Genomic DNA, 21,220 nt, shown 5'->3' on the forward strand with positions numbered 1-21,220 from the left:
GACAAGTGGAAGCGGGAAAGCAGACATCGGCATGCAGCGTAATTCATGTGTTGTTGCTACAAAAGAACATCGAATACCTGTCAGTCGAGGAAGCGATGTGGAAACTCGAGGCACTACTTGTATGGAGCCACATGCCAAATCTATACCGACCACAAGAGCCTCAAGTATATTTTCACACAGAAGGAGTTAAATATGAGGCAAAGGCGATGGATGGAGTTGTTAAAGGATTATGACTGTGCGATTGATTATCACCCGGGTAAGGCGAATGTAGTGGCAGATGCCTTGAGTAGGAAGGCTACTGGATCTCTTGCTCACGTCCAAGTCATCCAACTACCTCTCATGGTGGAGTTGAAGAAGATGGGGGTGTTAATGCATATGCATCCTTCAGGAGTTCTCATGGCTAGCTTCCAGGTACGACCGGTGTTGGTGGATCGTATAGTAGAGACCCAAATGGAAGATCCTAAGTTGAGGACAATTAAGGGCAAGGTACAAGAAGGTCTTGATCCGGAATTTTCCATAAGGAGGGATGGAGCCCTCGTGTATAAAGGACGACTTTGTGTTCCGGATATCCCAGTACTCAAGAAGGAGATTTTAGAGGAGGCGCATAGCTCGATGTATGCGATGCATCCTGGGAGTACCAAGATGTATCGGACGCTTGTTAAGTATTATTGGTGGATTGGTATGAAGAGAGAAGTGGCAGACTTTGTATCAAAGTGTTTGATTTGTCAACAAGTGAAAGCAGAAAGACAGAAGCCTTTGGAACTACTCCAACCTTTACCGATTCCCGTGTGGAAGTGGGAAGAACTCAACATGGACTTCGTATTCAAGCTTCCTTCCACACCTAGAAGGTACGACGGCATTTGGGTAATCATTGATCGTCTCACCAAGTCGGCACACTTCCTACCGGTACGAGAACGTTTTTCGCCCGAGAAGTTAGCCCAGTTGTTCGTGCAACGCATTGTAAGTCTTCATGGAGTACCGTTAGCCATCGTCTCCGATCGAGATCCGCGCTTTACTTCACGACTATGGCGGAAGTTGGCTGATGCACTAGGAGCAAGACTTAACTACAGCACCGCTTTTCACCCACAATCTGATGGACAAGCAGAGCGCACAATCCAGACATTTGAAGACATGCTAAGGTCTTGCATTATGCAATTTAGCGGTAGCTGGGATGAACAACTGCCACTGATAGAGTTTGTCTACAACAACAGTTATCAAGCGAGTACTGGAATGTCCCCGTATGAAGCTTTATATGGGAGGCAGTGTCGGACACCTTTGTGTTGGAGTGAGGTAGGAGAAGAGAGGCTCCTTGCAACAACTAATGCGGTCGGATCTGAGTATTTAAGGATGACCTTGGACAAGGTGAAGATCATTAGGGATCGATTGAAGGTTGCCCAAGATAGACAGAAGAGTTACGCCGATGTGCGTAGAAAGGATTTGGAATTCGAGGTAGGAGATTGGGTATTCCTAAAACTATCTCCATGGAAAGGAGTAGTACGTTTTGGACGACGAGGTAAGTTGGGTCCTCGTTATATTGGGCCTTACGAGGTTACGGAGAGGATTGGCCCGGTGGCGTATAGGTTGGCGTTACCGGAAGAGCTAGCTCGAGTACACAACGTGTTTCATGTGTCGATGCTACGGAAGTATATTGCAGACCCTTCGCACGTACTCGAGAGTCCGGATATAGAGATAAGGGAAGATCTTTCGTATGTGGAGCAGCCAGTACAGATTTTGGATCGCGAGGAACGCACGCTACGCAACAAGACTATTCCTCTAGTTAAGGTCTTATGGCGGAACCACTTGGTCGAGGAAGCAACGTGGGAACCCGAAGCACAGATGCGTGAGCAGTACCCGTATCTGTTCCAGTGACGTGCGGAAATTTCGAGGACGAAATTTTTGTAAGGGGGGAAGGCTGTAACACCCCGTCCCAAATCGCACCGGAATCCGTGCACGTTGACCGAGGTTGACCGTTGACCGTTGACCGAAGGGGGTCAAAAGTTGACTTTTTGACTCGGTAAGAATTTTGAGTTGACTAGGGTACCGTGGCGAAGTGCACGATGCCACGAGTTCGTAGTCTGGTAGCACGTCGAAAACGGAGCTACGGTTTGAAAGTTATGGACGAAACAAGTTGCGGTCCAAACTGTCCAAGGGGTGCCGGAGTTGACTTTTTGTTTATGGGGAATTGAGCTTTGACTCATGCATGGTTGTGAAGTGCTCGTCGATACGAGTTCACAGACTAGCGGCACGCTCAAAACGGACATCCGGTTAAAAAGTTATGGACGTTTGAAATTTACCGGATACCGTATTATTTTAATATTTTTTTTTGGGTCGGTGAACAGTGAAACGCCACGTGTCAGTTTCTGATTGGTCCACGTGGCATGAACAGTGTCATGCAGGGTTTTAATTTTGAAAAACTCTCGGGGAAGAGAGAGAAAGAGAGAGAAGAGAGAGAAAGAGAGAGAAAGAGAGAGAGAGAGCCACCGCCGGCCACCGGATTTTGCCACTGTTCCGGCCGAGTTACTGTACACGCGCCGGACAGAAAGCTTGCCCACCTCATTTCCGGCAAAACCTCCAAATTTCACGGCGAACGGCCGCCGGACGCGCCCGGATCGGACGTCCGAAGTTTGGCGGCGATTTTTCTCCCTCCACCGCCGGCCACCGCGAATCGGCACTATTCCGGCCGATCTACAGTACACGCGCCATACACCCAACATCCTCTCCTCAAGTCCGGCCTACCCACCAAAAATCACGGCCATCAGACCACCGACGCGCCGGGATCGGAGCGTTTTCCGGCGAGGGGTCGAAAATCTTCAAACGGTGATTTCTCCGCCGTCCGACCTCCGTTTTGCTCACCGTCGGTCCCGTTGGATTGCTCTCCTCACGATCTACAAATCTGCAAAATTTCACAGCAAACGGCCACCGTCGGAAATTACTGTTCCGGCGACGGTTGCCGGTGACGTGGCGGCCGCCGGAAAGTACTGTTCCGGCGAGTACCCTGAAAATTCCGGCCAGCTCCAGTCCGCAGTGTTCGACCTCCTGAACCCAAATCCGACTTCCGTTTCCACCAATTCGCGACGGTTTGGGAGAATTGCGGAGCCGAAACCCGAAAAGCTTCCCGATAAAATTCCGACCCCGTCGGGTACGATCATCGGAAATTAAGACCGGATCTGTGATTAGCATCACTCGAGCTTCGATTCGGTGCACGTGCAAGTAGCGGAGTCGATCCTGCGGAGGATCTTGATTGAGATACGTGCACAAGGTGAGTGACCCACCTTCAAATTAATTTTGGGGAATTTAATTGATGAATATATTATGTGTGAATTAAATATTTGGAATTTAATATCTATGTGCCAAATATTTATTGGATTTATTGTAGAATTATTTATGAATTTATTGGATTTAAGAAAATGCGAATTCTACAAATTTATGCCATGTGGAATTAGTTTATGGTTTTGAGGATTTTGAAATTGGTGTGGTTTTAATGGTAAATTGGGCATGATTTGATTTTCAAATATTTCAAAGAAAATATTTGGTTATATTGGTGATTTCAATTTTTATAAAATATGCCCATGGAATATTATGAGATTTGATTATGATATTTCGAGAAATTATTTATGCTATTGGGAAAATGTGGATATTTGAATTGATGGATTTGGAAGTTGGTGGATTTGAAAATCATGGAATTTATGGTATGGATTATAAGGAAATTGTGGAGAATTTCCCGGTTCAAGCGGATGGATTATGCCCGCTATGCTTATGAAAAATGTGAAAATTGTTTTATGATTTAAATTTATGGATTTTATAATTTTTAGATGCACCGTGCACGTACTGGTGTTCTGATTATGTGATATGGTATATGTGATATGGTTAGTGTGCACACGGTTGTGATTAGCGCGCAGGTGGGTGTGATTAGCGCGCAGGTGATGTGATTAGTGCGCAGGTGGGTGTGAGTAGCGCGCGGTTGATATTATGAGGGTGTCCTGTGGATGCCATCGGAGAGGGCGGCCACCCCCCATTGGCCGGGACACCAGGTTAGCAGCGGCGCAGTGGGACGCCACGCGACCGTATGCCGGTTTCTTTCTATAACCTCCTGTCTGGCGGTACCTTGGGACGCTGGGTACTGTTGGCGCCACTGGTATATAGTGGGTGCATCAAATGATTTTCAGAACTGTGTTTTAAAAATAAAATGTTTGGAAACTGAATTGGAATTAAAAATATAATTGTTACCGCTTCTGGTATTTAATTGATGTTTTGGTTTTCGGGGAATATGGATAAAGGGTTTTGTGAAATTGTTTTAAAAGGGGAACCTTTCCAACTGAGAGAATTGTAAGGGTTTTGAGAGAAATTATTATTTCCAAATAATTATTATTTATACTTATTACTGGTATAGTAGCAGGGTCGCTCACTGAGATGATTAGCATCTCACACTCTTAAATTCCGTTCCTCTAGGTTCCAGGTTGTCGGTGTTCATTCGGAGCGGACTTGATCTTCCTCGCTGTTTTACTTCGTGAAGTACCCTGTTATTCTTTTATTGCAGTTGTAATATTTCTTTCACTCTTGTTGTATTTATTTTGCACTGGATTACTGTATTTATTTTTTTTAAGTGCTGCAATTTGTGGAACCAATTTGTAGTTTGTGGGAGGAATAAGGGGATATTTTTGAAGTGTGTTTTCAGTGCAGGTAAATTTGTGGTAAGTAAATCCCTTAGGGGAGGTGCTGCCGGATTTTCCGTTGGAAGGTTCGGTGGTATTTCCCTGGGATCAGGGCTGTCTAGGGTTCCGGAGGAGGAATTCTGGACGGGTCCTGACAATTACCCTCTGTATAAATACTCCCAGGTTGCCCTTAAATCTCTTAATTTGAGCTCTTGTGATTGGCCTAGTCTTCATCCGTGTCGAGTCAGCACCCCAGCGAGTTATCGGTGGAGTGGGCTCGGGCGGAATCACATCACGCTGGGCCCCAAGGGGGGAGGATTATAACATCCCACATCGGTTGGAAAGGGGAATGAAGCATGGCTTATAAGCGTGTGGATACCTTTCCCTTCAAAAGGCCTTTTGCTAGTGGGACTGGCAGAAACAAAACCGTGCGGGCTGGGCCCAAAGCGGATAATATCTTGATGCAGGTGGACTGGGCTGTTACATACTGCACGTTAATATCAACACCTTTCCTTCTTTAGCCAAAGCGTTGTTCAGGCTGCCGAAGAAGAGGCTCTTTCAATAGCTTGGTCAATATCATCCAATGTCTTATATATAATGGATTCATCCACAAGAAAGCGTGTCGGATTTTTGTTTTTTTTATTTTTTTATTCTTTTTTACAAATTAACAAACTGAGAAGAAGTGGCTACAATTATTATTATTATTTTCCCATCAAACAGACAGATTGAACTATGTGTTTAATTAAGATCCACAAATGGAAGAAATACGTGGAATTGCTGTAGCTTGTTACAATAATAATGGGCCGCATAATAAAAGTGAATGATGGAAAATTGCCTTTACTGTTTCAATATTAAATTAAGAAGAAATATTCAGCCCTTTTAATGAACCAAAAAACAAAAAACAAAAAAATTTCCTTTAATAACATAATAACCACATGATGAAAATACTTTTTTTTCCAAAAGATATACTATTATTGTTGTCACCATCGTCCTCGTTAGTTACTATTACTTTTTTAAGTTACTCTTTATTTTTTTCCCCCTTAAAATACGCTAACATATCCAACCAATTAACTAGTTCTAGATGTCAAACCACACATATTCTATACGTGTAGTTACATTATATATAAATTAAATGTCTAAGAAGTTATTTTAAAGTTAGTCAGAATAATTCTTTCCCAATCACCTAAAAAACTTTAATCTATACTAGACAAATTAATTAAAATAGTATTGTTCTAAAAAAACTAAACTGAGTTGGATTATTTTAAGTTTTTTTTTCCCAAATTATTTTAAGTTTCGTTAATCAAACTTAATCCAACAATTGTATAGAAAACTAATATAAAATATAAAAAAACAGAAGACAAAAACAAAATATTTTAATTTCCATGCACGCAAACAACGTTGACCAACCACGAGACTTATTCGGACCCTGCTATATTATATTGTCCAAACTCCTAAAATTTGACCGTACGGTAGGCTCCACCTTTCTTTCTTGTTTCCTCAAAAGATCATGCTATTCCCTGAAAAATCCTCCCGTGAAACACAACACCTTCACTGGAGCCATCTGATCTTCCATTAGGAATGGTAATTTGCCCCGCATGACCTGATCCCTGTGATGTACTGAGCCTAACGGGGCGGTTTTTCCCCAAAAAATCAGAATTACAGGATTGGCTCGAGGCAAAAGTTTAAAATCCAAATCGGGAAAGGGCCAAGGATGGGGAATAAACACCCTGTCCTGAATCCAGCCCGGTATATATATTTATTTATTTATTTTTAATTTTTTTAGTTTCATTTATGTAAAACATCATTTTTTTTCTTTTCTCACAAGGTCCAACACTAAGCCCTCAACTTTTCCTGTAGCCATCGATGTAGTTTATTGTATTTTTGTTTTGTTTTAGTCACTTTATTTACATTTTATTCATAAAAAAATTATATAAATTTTTCAAAAAAAAAATTATATGAACGATAAAAAAAAAAGTGAGAAAAACCGCCTTGTTCCATTCCCGATTGAGGAATCCCCATCCCCGTCCTGCCAATAAAAAAACAAGAAAAACCATGGGGACGGGGATGGGATTTTAAAAACCGATTCCACCCTGCGCCGTCGACATTTCTATCTTCCACATTCTCCAATCATCCAACAGCCAACCCGACATAATAATATGTACCATAGTTACCCCACAGCGTCACATGGGAACCACTAATAGTACCATAGTTACCCCACAGCATCACATTGGAATTACTAATAATAGGTACCATAGTTAACAAGGGACCACTAATAGCATTATAGTTACCCCACAGCATCACATGGGAACCAATAATAATACGTACCGTAGTTTGTATTCATGTTGAATTTTTCTTAATTAGAGGAATGCTATTTAATTTGAAGGTTTAGAGAAAGAGAGAAAAAACTAAGACCAGACAAATGGAAGAAATACGTGAAATTGCCTTAGCTTATTACATAATATGCTGGAATAGCAAAAACACAATGCCTAAAATATTTTCTTAGCAATGGATTTGAATGGAGATGGGAGGCTAGCCATCAATGATTACGTTGAGATCTTCTGTAAGCTCGTCTGTAGAATACCAAATTCGAGAATCATTAGGAAGCTTGACAAAAATGGAGAAGGAATCCTGGATATCAAAATAATTTTTTCTATGTCAAGTTCAAAACCTCTTCAATTATCATACCCTGGTGTTTGGGGACCATCACATTGAGCGCGGTACGCATGGTTATTTCAACCAAGTTCAAATCTAAGGTACTTTCTATATTTATAAAATTTAGAAACATTGTGGAAAAGTTTTTTTAAACCTCAAATATTTCAATATATTTTGATAAAGGTGGAGAGTTTATCAAATTAAAATATTTTTTTGTCAGACATGATAGGACCCGCCCCGGGAACCTTCCCAGGATCCCCCGGGTGGCCCCGCCTAGTGAAGTCCCACTGGACAATCCCTAAAGAATATCCAAGGGAATCTCATCTTAAAACATGGACAACAAACACAAGCGATAACAATAATACCTCAATATGTATATAAAAAAATAAATAAATAAATCCACAATAGCGTAAAGTCTACAACCGGCCTATTGTACTACAGGCCATAACTACACGCATAAGTACCATGGTCTCTACTGAGTCCCATATCTAAAATCAGAGCATTCTAAAAGTATCAACGAAGTCCAGGAGTACAAATAAGTAATAAATAAATCCAAAAGATAATAGTAGATAAAGGAAAGATAAATACGGCTGCTGTCGTGGAAGAAACAAAACTATAAGCTGTGTGCGAGGTAGACTGCTACTAGCTACCTGGGTCTAGGGGACGAATTTAAAACAATAAAATGTGAGATAAAGAAATCTCATCGAGTGGCATAGTATAATAGAAAAATAATAATTTATTTCTGAAAAATCTTTCTCTTAAGACCTCTCGTTCCACTCGTTTGAAAAGTTTCCCGTTTAAAGATCATTTTACAAAACCCAAACTTGTATCCCAATTTACTATATCATAAAACCAATGCTCAAATATAAAATGAATGGTCATTGTAATATTATAAAATGTCTCAAATCAAGATATAAATATTTGAGCATAAAATATAATAAATACAGTTCCACCAAATAAATATAAAAATGTAAAAATCACCACAATGTTTGTAAATCAACAATATGTTCAATGTACACAATGTACCAAACGATGTACCAATCTGTAACCCGTGGGAGACACCCATCTTACGACCCTTAATATACTAAAAGTGTCGTGGAAATATCAATTAACCATCGGGACGTACCCAACCTCACGGTCCATGGCAATAATAAATCGTTGGATGATACCAACCTCATAGCACCGTGGTAATAATAATAAACCGTCGGATAAACCCGACCTCACAGTCCGTGGTAATAATAGATAACCGTTGGATGAAACCAACATCACGGCACAGTGGTAAACCCAGCGCGCTGTAATATAATACTAAACCAAACTCTTGTACTATACGGTACAGCAATTTAAAATAACCGATACAGTATCTTACCGTATCATAAATCATAATTTAATATTCACGCTCAACCGCTTGTCTAAATATTTCAAAAAAAACTTCAAATCACGATTTCTTACTAAAATAAGAAAATACCACAATGAAATATATTCACCATAAACCGATTTTAAGCATCTAAAAATTTTCAAAATATTTGAACATGCTTAAAATCATATAATTTTCAATATGCCTTCTCAAATCGATTAATTTCCAAAGTGATTTAAAACCTCAATTCAAATACCAAAATATTTAAATACCACAAGTTCATTTATGAACTCATTAGAATTTCCAAATGTTTAAAATATTGACAAAAGTCATATAAAATGATAATACATATATGTAAAAGCAGATCCTCATGCATCTATAGAATGAACATTTAAATCAAACGATAGGTATAAGTAAAATACTCAAACCACATATATATATTATACTATATACCCAAAATATTTTTAAAACTAATAACCACTCACAGTACTGTAGATGCTCACGCATGCTCCTCTACAGAATCACCTCCAGGCTCAACTCGAGTGCCTATAATATAATAAAATATTTCTCAGGTTTCAAAAAACTAAACCAGAGACACTTGTATAGCCCAAATGTCTCAAAATGATTTACAGTACTACAAAATTGCATAAATTGGACACCGGACAGTTTAATTATACCGCGTGTCCTTAGGACCAAGTACCTAAAATTGGAGATTTTCATCCGAAGCCTAATATTTCGAAATCGAACCACCTAATGGGTCCTAATAATATCCAATTTCACTAATTCAACTACAATTTTAACTAATTTGACCCATTTTGTCCAAACACAATCCCCAACTTATCCGAAAATTAACTAATTGACCCAAAAATGGAAAAATTATCAAACGACCTTCAACATTCACAAACTTTATATTGACGGAAAGCCCAAGAGACAAGGAACCTACCAGTATGCTCACCTTGGTCCAAAGTTTCCTCCGGTGGCCCAAAAACACTGTTGAACCATCGGCTAAATTTTCTGTTGTTGGATCTTTCAAACGGTGAGGAATCTGGACAAAATAACCATGGAAATGAGCTCAGAGGGGTCGAAAATAGTGGAAAAGGTGTATGGGTTGGCCTGAAATAGCCAAGAAATGAGAAAATCCAGTGACCCACCTCACCAGCAGCCGCAGACTTCGTCGGCCCGATCTGGGCACGTCCGGCCGCTTCTTGCCGTGAAATTTAACGGATGAGCTTGCCTTCAAGTGACCTTTCTAGTTGGCTGGCCCATGTAAGTGGTGGTTGGCCGAAAATGGACAAAATGGCGATGACACGGTTCGAATGTAAACGGGTCGAAACGACCCAGTTCGTACCCACTGAAGAGAGAATTTCTCGGGTTTTGGGGAAGAAATGGGTATTTTGGGCTTTGTTTCCTATTTGACATGCTTACCTAGGCTTATATAAAGCCTTGGCTCAGTAACAGATAAAAACTGGGGACTGGCTTAGGCACCGATTTAAAACTTATGCTTAAAACTTTTCAGTACCATAACTTTTTATCCATAACTCAGAATTTGGTATGCCGCCAGTCTATAAACTTGTATCGACGAGATCTATACAATGGTATCTCAGTCAAACCAAAAATATTGGCTATTGAAAAAATCAACTTGAACCCATATATTGTTCACTTGGTCAAACTTGTTTAATCATGTATATTTTTTGGTACGGGGTGTTACATTACTTTCTAACTTCTTCACATGTATGAAAAAAAAAAACCAAAATGTAGACATTGACACATAAGGGAAACATTACTTTCTAACTTCTTCACATATGTCGAAAATGATTTTGCAAAATGTAGACATTGACACATTAGAGAATAGGCATATGGTTTTGCATAATGTAGACATTGATACATAAGGGAAAAAGGCATGTCTCTTCTCACTCAAACCGGTTTATCAAGTAAATTTTGGACGTATGCTTTCACAAAGCAATATATCTCATTGTGGAAAAGCTTTTTTAAGCCTAAAAATTTTTGATATATTCTGACAAAAGTAGAGAGTTTATCAAATTCAAATCTTTTTTTGTCAGACATGGCATTACTTTCTAACTTCTTCACATATACCAAAAATGGTTTTGTAGAATGTAGATATTGACACATCAGGGAAACATTACTTTCTAACTTCTTCACATATGCCAGAAAATGGTTTTGCAGAATGTAAATATTGACACATCAAGGAAACAGGCATATGGTTTTGCAGAATGTAGACATTGACACATCAGAGAAAAAGACATGTCTCTTCTCACTCAAACCTGTTTATTGAGTAAATTTTGGACTTATGGTTTCACAAAAGCCGTATATTTCATCGTGGAAAAGTTTTTTTAAATCTCAAATATTTCAATGTATTCTGATAAAGGTAGAGAATTTATCAAATTAAAATCCTTTTTTGTCAGGCATGGCATTACTTTCTAACTTCTTCACATATGCCCAAAAATGGTTTTACAGTAGACACTGACACATCAAGGAAAAATGCATGTCTCTTCTCACTCAAAATGGTTTATCAAATAAATTTTGGATAGTATATCTCATTAATAAACTATCCACATCTATACTTCAAAATACATCTCCATTTCGAAACTTTTTTCATAAGCCACTCAACTACTCTCTTCTTAAAGCTTTAGATGTCTTTATTTCCCTTGATTAAAACCATATCCATTTCAAAACGTTTTTCATAAACCACCCAACTACTCTGGTCTTAAAGCTTTAGATGTCTTTATTTTCCTTGATTAAAACCATATACAAGATATAAATTAGAGTTTCGATCCTAATCCTGTATATTGCTTGGCTATTTACCCTCTTAAATGAGTACCGTTGTCTTGATTTACAGCAGAATCGAATTTTCAAATCTAGACATGTTTAAGCTCATAGAGTCCATTTTTCCATATTCTTCCTTATCTGCCACATCAGCAAATCCCATCAAACCCATAGATAATACAGCTCCTATCCCCATTATTACTCTCATTATTTAATCCCATTGCTACCACATTCCTTATCTAACTCAAATACTATGCATTCATATCCAGTAAAGCTAATTACCACTCCTCCATTCTCATCACCACATACGTTTTTATCGCATTCCAATTTCCAAGATGCCACCGTAGGCTCCATCTCTCCTGCAGTTCCCGAATGTGAAAAGCCTTCCCGTGAAACACCAAAAAAAATATGATGCTGCTTCCCTACATAGAACAAGTTCATGTGAACCATCTGATCCTCCATGAATCACGATCTCAGTCACAATCTCCTGTCATCCAACAACTAACCCGAGATCATCACAAGGGAACCACTAATAAGACGTACCATAGTTTGAAAAATTAAAAATATCTATTTATTTATTTATTTACTTTTACTAATCTTTTACACCAACCTCATGTATCTCAAGAATGTCGACATTCCATTCCAAGTTGGAGTTTGGGGTTTCATTACCTGTAAAATGGGTGACAGTTTTCCACCAAGGTGGCAGCCCTCCATTGGCTCTCAGGAAGCTGTGGCCATGTGGCGGCTCCTGAGTCTCATGCATGCAGTTGCCGCACTTGACTGGCCCCCACTCCATCGGAGAGTCAAGACGACCAATAAGATAAAATTATTTACAAATTCATAATTGATAAATATAATTTTAAATTTTAAATTTTAATATAATATGAAAGTTGAAAAGGAATTCATAATATTAATCTTCATATTAATAATATTAATCTTTGATGTTAAAAATTTGATTGGTTATTACAATTATGACGTTCTTCCATTTTTATCCACATCAGCGTCATTTCCTCTTGCACATTCAAGTCATGCAAGTAGCTGGTTTTAAAGAAAGATCTGGTAAGATCAGTGGAGAAGGGACTTCTGGTTTGTTACTTTGGAAAAGAGTACGCGTGAGGGAAGTGAAAGTGAGAAGCAGATAAAAAGAAAATAAAAATAAATAAATAAAACATGGTATTAAAACCTTAGAGAATGCCTATTGGATATCTTTTTTTTTTTTTTTTTTTTTTTAATGGCTTGGATTTATTTCTCACATGGCACTGTTCAATTGGCCATGTGCATCAACATGCCATGCGATAGAGTAAATCGTATATTTTTAATCAAAGAGAAACTGATTTAACTGAACATGCGATCTCCATGATTTTTCAACATATATCAATGTCATTAATCAATTAATATATAAAACAATTATATGATTTTAATAGTCTAATACTGTATTATTTGGTTTTGTCCTCAATTTAATTATGTTGATCTTAAATTCCTTTTCTTTTCTTTTCTTTTTTCTCTTGCTCTAATAAAAAGAAAGAATGTAGGAATTTTCAACTTTTACTTCAACTTCTTTCTTCGTTCGATTACAATTTGATATTTCTTTTGGGTCATTTTAATTTGCTTGCTGTGATTTTAATTTGTAGTCCTATAGTTGAATAAATATCTAAAAATGTCGAATCTTAACTACCAGAATCAAGAATACAAATTATATTCTACCCATTTAGCTCTATTCTTCATATTTGACGCATATTTTTTCGGTCTTAGTGTTACCGACGTCTTTCTCAATATAAATCATGTTCTTGTGCCTCCCCATCATCCACTGTTTATTTGGTGCGTTGCCTCTAGCATCTTCATATGAATGCATTCCTGTACTTGTTTACTTTCTTGGATGTAATTTAAGTACTTTTGAGATGCATAATTTAAACTTTCAATCTCATAACGTTGATGTTGATAAAGATACTGTTTTCATTTTTGAGGAATTTATCTTGAAAATACGTATGTTTTGTTAACTGATTGAAATAAAACTTACATACATCCAATTGAGTTAATACTTGGCTTACATACTCCCAAAATAAATAAATAAATTGACTATGATACTATAAACTATGTATACATGCTATTCAAAGTAAAACAATTAATTGTACCAAGAATTTAGAACCTTAAAAGAGATCAAAAATCACTAATCATAGTTTTTTCATGAAGAAGTGAAAAAAAATTTTAATGATCGCAAAAGAGGTGCAAGAACAGAATACTTACAATCTCCTAAATTATTCACGATTCATGAGATGCATTTTAAAGTCTTGCAAATGTCAAAAAACCTCTGTGACCTTTAGCTTCACTGCAAGGCCTATCCATTACCATGGTAGAATTCATGCTCTCTGTTCCATTGCTTCCTTCACTTCACTTCACCCTGATGACAGCAGTATATATCACTTCCCTTCTTCAACTTGGTATGCTTGAAGGAGGATGCCGAATGTCCTTATATCTACTATACACAAGAATATGTTACATTTATTGATTTGGTTTGGAATCAATACCTTAAAACGAAAAGAAAAATTAATCGACATGTTGAACAAGCAAAATTAGGTAGCAAAATTGACTAAAAATGTAACACCCCGTCCCAAATCGCACCGGAATCCGTGCACGTTGACCGAGGTTGACCGTTGACCGTTGACCGAAGGGGGTCAAAAGTTGACTTTTTGACTCGGTGAGAATTTTGAGTTGACTAGGGTACCGTGGCGAAGTGCACGATGCCACGAGTTCGTAGACTGGTAGCACGTCGAAAACGGAGCTACGGTTTGAAAGTTATGGATGAAACAAGTTGCGGTCCAAACTGTCCAAGGGGTGCTGGAGTTGACTTTTTGTTTATGGGGAATTGAGCTTTGACTCATGCATGGTTGTGAAGTGCTCGTCGATACGAGTTCACAGACTAGCGGCACGCTCAAAACGGACATCCGGTTAAAATGTTATGGACGTTTGAAGTTTACCGGATACCGTATTATTTTAATGTTTTTTGGGTCGGTGAACAGTGAAACGCCACGTGTCAGTTTCTGATTGGTCCACGTGGCATGAACAGTGTCATGCAGGGGTTTTATTTGTTAAAACACTCGGGGAAGAGAGAGAAAGAGAGAGAGGAGAGAGAAAGAGAGAGAGGAGAGAGAGAGAGAGAGAGTCACCGGCCGCCGGTCATTTTCACGTTTTCCGGCCTAGTTACTGTACATGCACCGGCCAGCCAGATTGCCCACCTCATTTCCGGCAAAACCTCCAAATTTCACGGCGAACGGCCGCCGGACGCGCCCGGATCGGACGTCCGAAGTTTGGCGGCGATTTTTCCCCCTCCACCGCCGGCCACCACGAATCGGCACTGTTCCGGCCATTTTCCGGCCACACGCGCCTGACAGCCTTGATCCTCTCCTCAAGTCCGGCCTACCCACCAAAAATCACGGCCATCGGACCACCGACGCGCCGGGATCGGAGCGTTTTCCGGCGAGGGGTCGGAAATCTTCAAACGGTGATTTCTCCGCCGTCCGACCTCCGTTTTGCTCACCGTCGGTCCCGTTGGATTGCTCTCCTCACGATCTACAAATCTGCAAAATTTCACAGCCAACAGCCACCGCACGCACGCGCAGCCGGCGACGGTTGCCGGTGACCTTGGCGGCCCGCCGGAAATTACTGTTCCGGCGAGTACCCGAAATTCCGGCCAGCTCCAGTCCGCTGTGTTCGACCTCCTGAACCTGAATCCGGCATCCGTTTCCGCCAATTCGCGACGGTTTGGGAGAATTGTGAAGCCGAAACCCGAAAAGCTTCCCGACGAAATTCAAACCCCGTCGGGTACGATCATCGAAAATTAAGACCGGATCTGTGATTAGCATCACTCGAGCTTCGATTCGGTATATAACTCGTAAATTCTAGATATCGTTTGTGTTTTGACCCCCCGGGTATCGGGTATTATTTACCCGAATAAAATATTAATTTATTTGACTGTCTGTGAAATTTGTTCTAGGAGCACCGGTGAGTTGTAGAATTGATCCCGTAGTGGATCGTGGGTTAATTGCGTGCTCCAGGTGAGTGACCCACCTTCAAATTAATTTTGGGGAATTTAATTGATGAATATATTATGTGTGAATTAAATATTTGGAATTTAATTTCTATGTGCCAAATATTTATTGGATTTATTGTAGAATTATTTATGAATTTATTGGATTTAAGAAAATGCGAATTCTACAAATTTATGCCGTGTGGAATTATTTTATGGTTTTGAGGATTTTGAAATTGGTGTGGTTTTAATGGTAAATTGGGCACGATTTGATTTTCAAATATTTCAAAGAAAATATTTGGTTATGTTGCTGATTTCAATTTTTATAAAATATGCCCATGGAATATTATGAGATTTGACTATGATATTTCGAGAATTATTTATGCTTGGAAAAATGTGGATATTTAAATTGATGGATTTGGAAGTTGGTGGTTTTGAAAATCATGGAATTTATGGTATTAATTATAAAGAAATTGTGGAGAATTTCCCGGTTCAAGCGGATGGATTATGCCCGCTATGCTTATGAAAAATGTGAAATTTGTTTTATAATTTAAATTTATGGATTTTATAATTTTTAGATGCACCGTGCACGTACTGGTGTTCTGATTATGTGATATGGTATATGTGATATGGATATTGTGCACACGGATATGATTAGCGCGCAGGTGGGTGTGAGTAGCGCGCAGGTGATATTATGAGGGTGTCCTGTGGATGCCATCGGAGAGGGTGGCCACCCCCCATTGGCCGGGACACCAGGTTAGCAGCGGCGCAGTGGGACGCCACGCGACCGTATGCCGGTTTCTTTCTATAACCTCCTGTCTGGCGGTACCTTGGGACGCTGGGTACTGTTGGCGCCACTGGTATATAGTGGGTGCATCAACTGATTTCGGAACTGTGTTTTAAGAATAAAATGTTTTAAAACTGTAGTGGAATTAAAATTACTATTACTGTTCGGATATTTATTTGATGTATTGGTTTTCGGGGAATATGAATAAAGGGTTTTGTGAAAATGTTTTAAAAGGGGAACCTTTCCAACTGAGAGAATTGTAAGGGTTTTGAGAGAAATTATTGGAAATAATTATTATTTATACTTATTACTGTGATATTATATGGTATAGTAGTAGGGTCGCTCACTGAGATGATTAGCATCTCACACTCTTAAATTCCGTTCCTCTAGGTACCAGGTTGTCGGTGTTCATTCGGAGCGGACTTGATCTTCCTCGCTGTTTTAGTTCGGCAGTACCCGTTATTCTTTTATTGCAGTTGTAATATTTCTTTCACTTTTGTTGTATTTATTATGCACTGGATTACTGTATTTATTTTGGAGTGCTGTAATTTGTGGAATCAATCTGTAGTAATGTGGGAGGAATAAGGGGATGTTTTTAGAAGTGTGTTTTCAGTGCAGGTAAATTGTGGTAAGTAAATCCCTTTGGGGAGGCTCTGCCGGATTTTCCGTTGGAGAGTTCGGTAGGGTTTCCCTGGGATCAGGGCTGTCTAGGGTTCCGGGGAAGGAATTCTGGACGGGTCCTGACACAAAACGTTACCTGCAAAATTTGATTTGAGAATTTTGCACGAACGTTGAACTTGCTATATACACAGGAAAACTGAACACAATTAGATCCCATCTTGTTTCAACATTTTTTTTTTCCAGCTAAATGAATGGCCAAACAGGATTGAGGTAATTCAAGGAACACAGAATCTGCCATTCCAGAAGATTGATCTGGAAATCAATCACTCCGAGTATCCCTAACTGCTACATTGGCCTTGCTGCTTAATCCCATCTTCTCAGTATCTTCTCTATACAAGTATATAGCTTAATTTTTCAGTACTTCTAATACATACCGATAACATACTGATATTCTACTTGATTAGAGCGTATGACTTATAATTTCTCTAGCAAATAGCTTTACAAAATTAAAGCTCTTTCTCAGTACAGGGTTTCAAAAATTTTCCTTGTCAAATAAATGTTTTTCAGAACTAGAATGTACTTTACGATTGTTCTTCACTTTTCGGTTTACCTGCTGAAGCTGCTCCAAGTTGAAGGAAATCAAATGTATAAACATGTCCTAAAGGAGCTGCCGTCCCCTTGCAAGTGATGTTGTTAAAGACCCACTTCCAGTTCCAGAACTGAAGAACAAAACAATCAGGAAAAATTTTCCAAACGCATTATCACAAAGCTAATATCTGCAGTATAAAGAATCTGGGTCCTATAGGCTTAAAAACAGAGTCCGCAATTCAGGAAAAATCCATTTTTGTCGCTAAACACTTGTTATTGCTTGTATATAGCTAAACGAGTTATAATCTATATCTTTCTTTTTGTTTTGGTCATTATTGTATGTATATATCTAGACGAATTGTGGCAACTTTTCCAAACTTATAGCGCATGCTACAGCAGCCAGGCATATGTCATCCATATATTGATTATAATTTCTCTGTATTTTATTTGTTATTACTATTATTAAAAGTCAAAGATTGAAGAAAGAAGAAGGTTTCTTTTCTGTTTTTCCATCTGCAAATCCGGGATCTGGGTTGTACCGATTTGCTTTTTTTTTTTTTTTTTTTTCCTTTTTTGATCTGCAAATCATGGATCATATTGAAGAAGAAGAAGGAGAAGAAGCGGATCTTATTCTGGATTGTACCGATCTGCAAGTGCAAACCACCGTTAGGTACTTATAGAGTTGTATCGTGAAGAAGAAGAAAAGGAAGAGGGACCTTATGCTAGGTTGTACCAATCTGCAAGTGCAAACCACCATGAGATACCTGCTGGATTGTATTGCAAACAAGAAGAAGAAGAATAAAAAGGAGAAGGATGAGAAAGAGGAGGAGTAAGAGGAAGGGTGTTTTAGGCTTGGCAGAACATCAAGCAAAAAATACATTTTTTAAAATTTTTTTAATTTTTTTTAATTTTGTAAAATATAGTAATTATTAATTTAATAAAAATTTGTTATTTTTATTTTTATAAGAGAATTAATAATATTAAATTACTATTTTACCATTTTTCAGTTAAATATAAGGAAATTGACTAACTACAAGGATGCTTTTAGAATGTTAAAACCACATGATATTTTTTAAACTAGAGGTAAATCACAGAGAATCTACATAATATTAACCCCATAAAAAGACATATCTTTATCAATATATTAATTCATCCATCTTGTAATATAAATTTCTATCTAGTAGATGAAAAGAATTGATCATGCTTAATACTCAGTTAGTTAGACTTTTTTGGCGCTTCGTTAGTTTGAACTTCTGTTCTAGATTTTTTTTTTTTTTTGTTAGTGTACATTTTAGTTTGATTCTTCTTTTTCTTTTAGTACTTAATTTTGTGGGTATATGTTGTTTTCCGCTTTGCTAGCTAAATACATTTTGAAACTGTGGTTTTTTTGTATTTTTGTATTTTTTTTTTGTATTTTTTTTTTTGTTTTTTGTTTTGTTTTGTTTTGTTTTGTTTTGTTTTGTTTTGTTTTGTTTTTTTTTTTTTTTTTTGCATTGCTATAACCAATTAGAAAATAAAAATATGTAAAATATGAATTCCTTTCAAAGATTATATATATAAAGTTGTTTTAAAACTCAATTCTCAAAATTGTTTGTATTTAACTACTCTAAGATAATGTTAAGTCATTTTCTTTTTTGTAAGGTGCAAAACCTCTAAGTAATGGTTTGAAACCATCAAATGGCCCCCCTATATTTCCTAGCTTCGCCAAGGTTTGGTAAAATCATGCTGGGTACGTGGGTGGTGGAGTTTAGATATTTTGATTGTGAAAGGTTGATTATAAGTTTCACCATTTTGCTTTTTTTTTTTTTTTTTTTTTGGGGAAAAACCAGTTTGTTAATTGCACACTTCATATATATAAAGTTATATTCATATTAAGTGAACTTGATATTTTAGCATAAGATCTTCTATTACTAGCTTTTGGATAAAAAAAAAAATTAATTATTAACAAAATATGAGTTTAGTAATATATATAACTAAAACTTTATTTGGGTAAAGTGAATAATGTAGAGATCTAAATGGTTACAAATAAATTTTTTTTTTAATTTAAACCTTTAAAGTGATTCAAAGATTTTAAAAAAAAAAATCATAATGGTAAAATTAGCAAATCAATCAAATAATCTAGTTACATCAAGTTAATGATTTTAGCATCATGTATTCTTTTATTAATATTTATTTAAATGAATAAATATAAAAGTTAATTAATAACCTAATATAGATTTAGTCGTATACTAAAGTTTTATCTGGAAAAATAAACTCTATCAGGTATAAAATGTACTTGCTTTTTTAACTTACTTATAATTAAATATTGGTTATTTTATGTTTAAATGTTATCAAAAGTTACTCATTTATGTTATTTTCTATATCTAAGTGAAAGAGAAGGAATTACAAAAAATAATAATATCATTTTTGGATTTTGTTCCGATTTATTGTCAAAACCATGCTTTTTAATTAACCTCTTTTTATAATTGATTTGCACAATATGATTTTATATAAAAGCTAGGTTTTGATGAATTACAGGTTAATTTAGCATGCCATATTCGAACTTCAATTTAGATCTTAATAGAATTGCATGATCTCTTTAGATCTTAATTAGGTCAAATTAGTATTTAAAAGCTACAATTTGACAAATTCAATAGTTTATGTTACAGCAATTATTGAATAAATTAGGATTAAGCATTATGAGGTTTAATATTAAATTCCTTGCATATTATACTAAATTCTGAATACAATACGATGCTAGTGAAAACAAAAATTGAAAAGGAATAAACAAAGTACCCTTAGGGAGGACGGTGGAGATCAGCGGCATGGAGGCGTAGAAGGGAAGGGGCGGGTTAAAACGACATCGTTTTTATTTTTTATGATGATGGGCCAGATAAGGTTCTTGCCCGATTAAGCCATATGTAATGTATTGGATTTTCAAAAAACCGTACTGGGCTTTTTTTGCTTTGTATATATTTTTTGGGGCAAGTGCCCTGAAAAAAGAATTAAATAAAATCATAGCCTTTAGTTTTGGCCCGAAAGAGAGAAAAAAAAAAAAAAAAAAATGCAGATGTTTCTTAATAGAACCTTTTATGTTAATGATAAATTTGAAAATGCATATTGAAGCTCATGTGCTATAACCTTGCACTAATGCCTTTTAAAATTTTTAGAGTTTTGATATAGTTGGGTTTATTTCTCAATTTCTCGTTCCTCTTATTTCACATATCTGAGATTTATTATTATTACTTTTTTCTATACCTTGAGGGGCATGAAGATAGTTTGGTCAAAAAAAGGTCTCAGAAAAGAAAAAAGAAAAAAATTAGTAAATGTTCATACATACTTGGTAGAAATTTTTCCTTAAGACAGAAATTAGAAATATTTCTACCAAAAAAAAAAAAAAAAAAAAGAGAGAGAGAGAGATAGAGAGAGAATAAGTTAGAAATATAATTTCGTACTTAATTTATTAGAAAGAGAGGTTTGCCACCATCTGGAATCAGTTAATGCAGAGATTGAAAACGGAGTCTCGTCTTCGTGGACTCAAAACTTCCACAAGTAAAGAATATTCCCTTTCTAGAGGCTCAAAACTTACTAAACTTTTGAGATATCATTTGCACCTTTTTTCCATTCCTGTATAATTTAGCTCCTTCCAACACGTAAAGATTCTTCAATTTACTAGAGCACTTGGTTGTTCATGAAGGCCAAAAACACTGGCCAGAGGCTTATTCAACCAGATTAATTGGTTTTTATGGACTAATAGTTTGACTAAAGCTACAAATTAT

The 21,220-nt window shown here is 37.2% G+C and overlaps 1 pseudogene; it reads right to left on the minus strand.

The window, feature by feature from the left end:
• Positions 1–13,722: 13,722 nt before the first annotated feature.
• Positions 13,723–17,880, minus strand: LOC132803144 (uncharacterized; annotated as a pseudogene).
• Between the last annotated feature and the right edge of the window lie 3,340 nt (positions 17,881–21,220).

This window comes from Ziziphus jujuba, chromosome 3 (genome assembly GCF_031755915.1).
Source record: "Ziziphus jujuba cultivar Dongzao chromosome 3, ASM3175591v1".
Lineage (NCBI taxonomy): Eukaryota > Viridiplantae > Streptophyta > Magnoliopsida > Rosales > Rhamnaceae > Ziziphus > Ziziphus jujuba.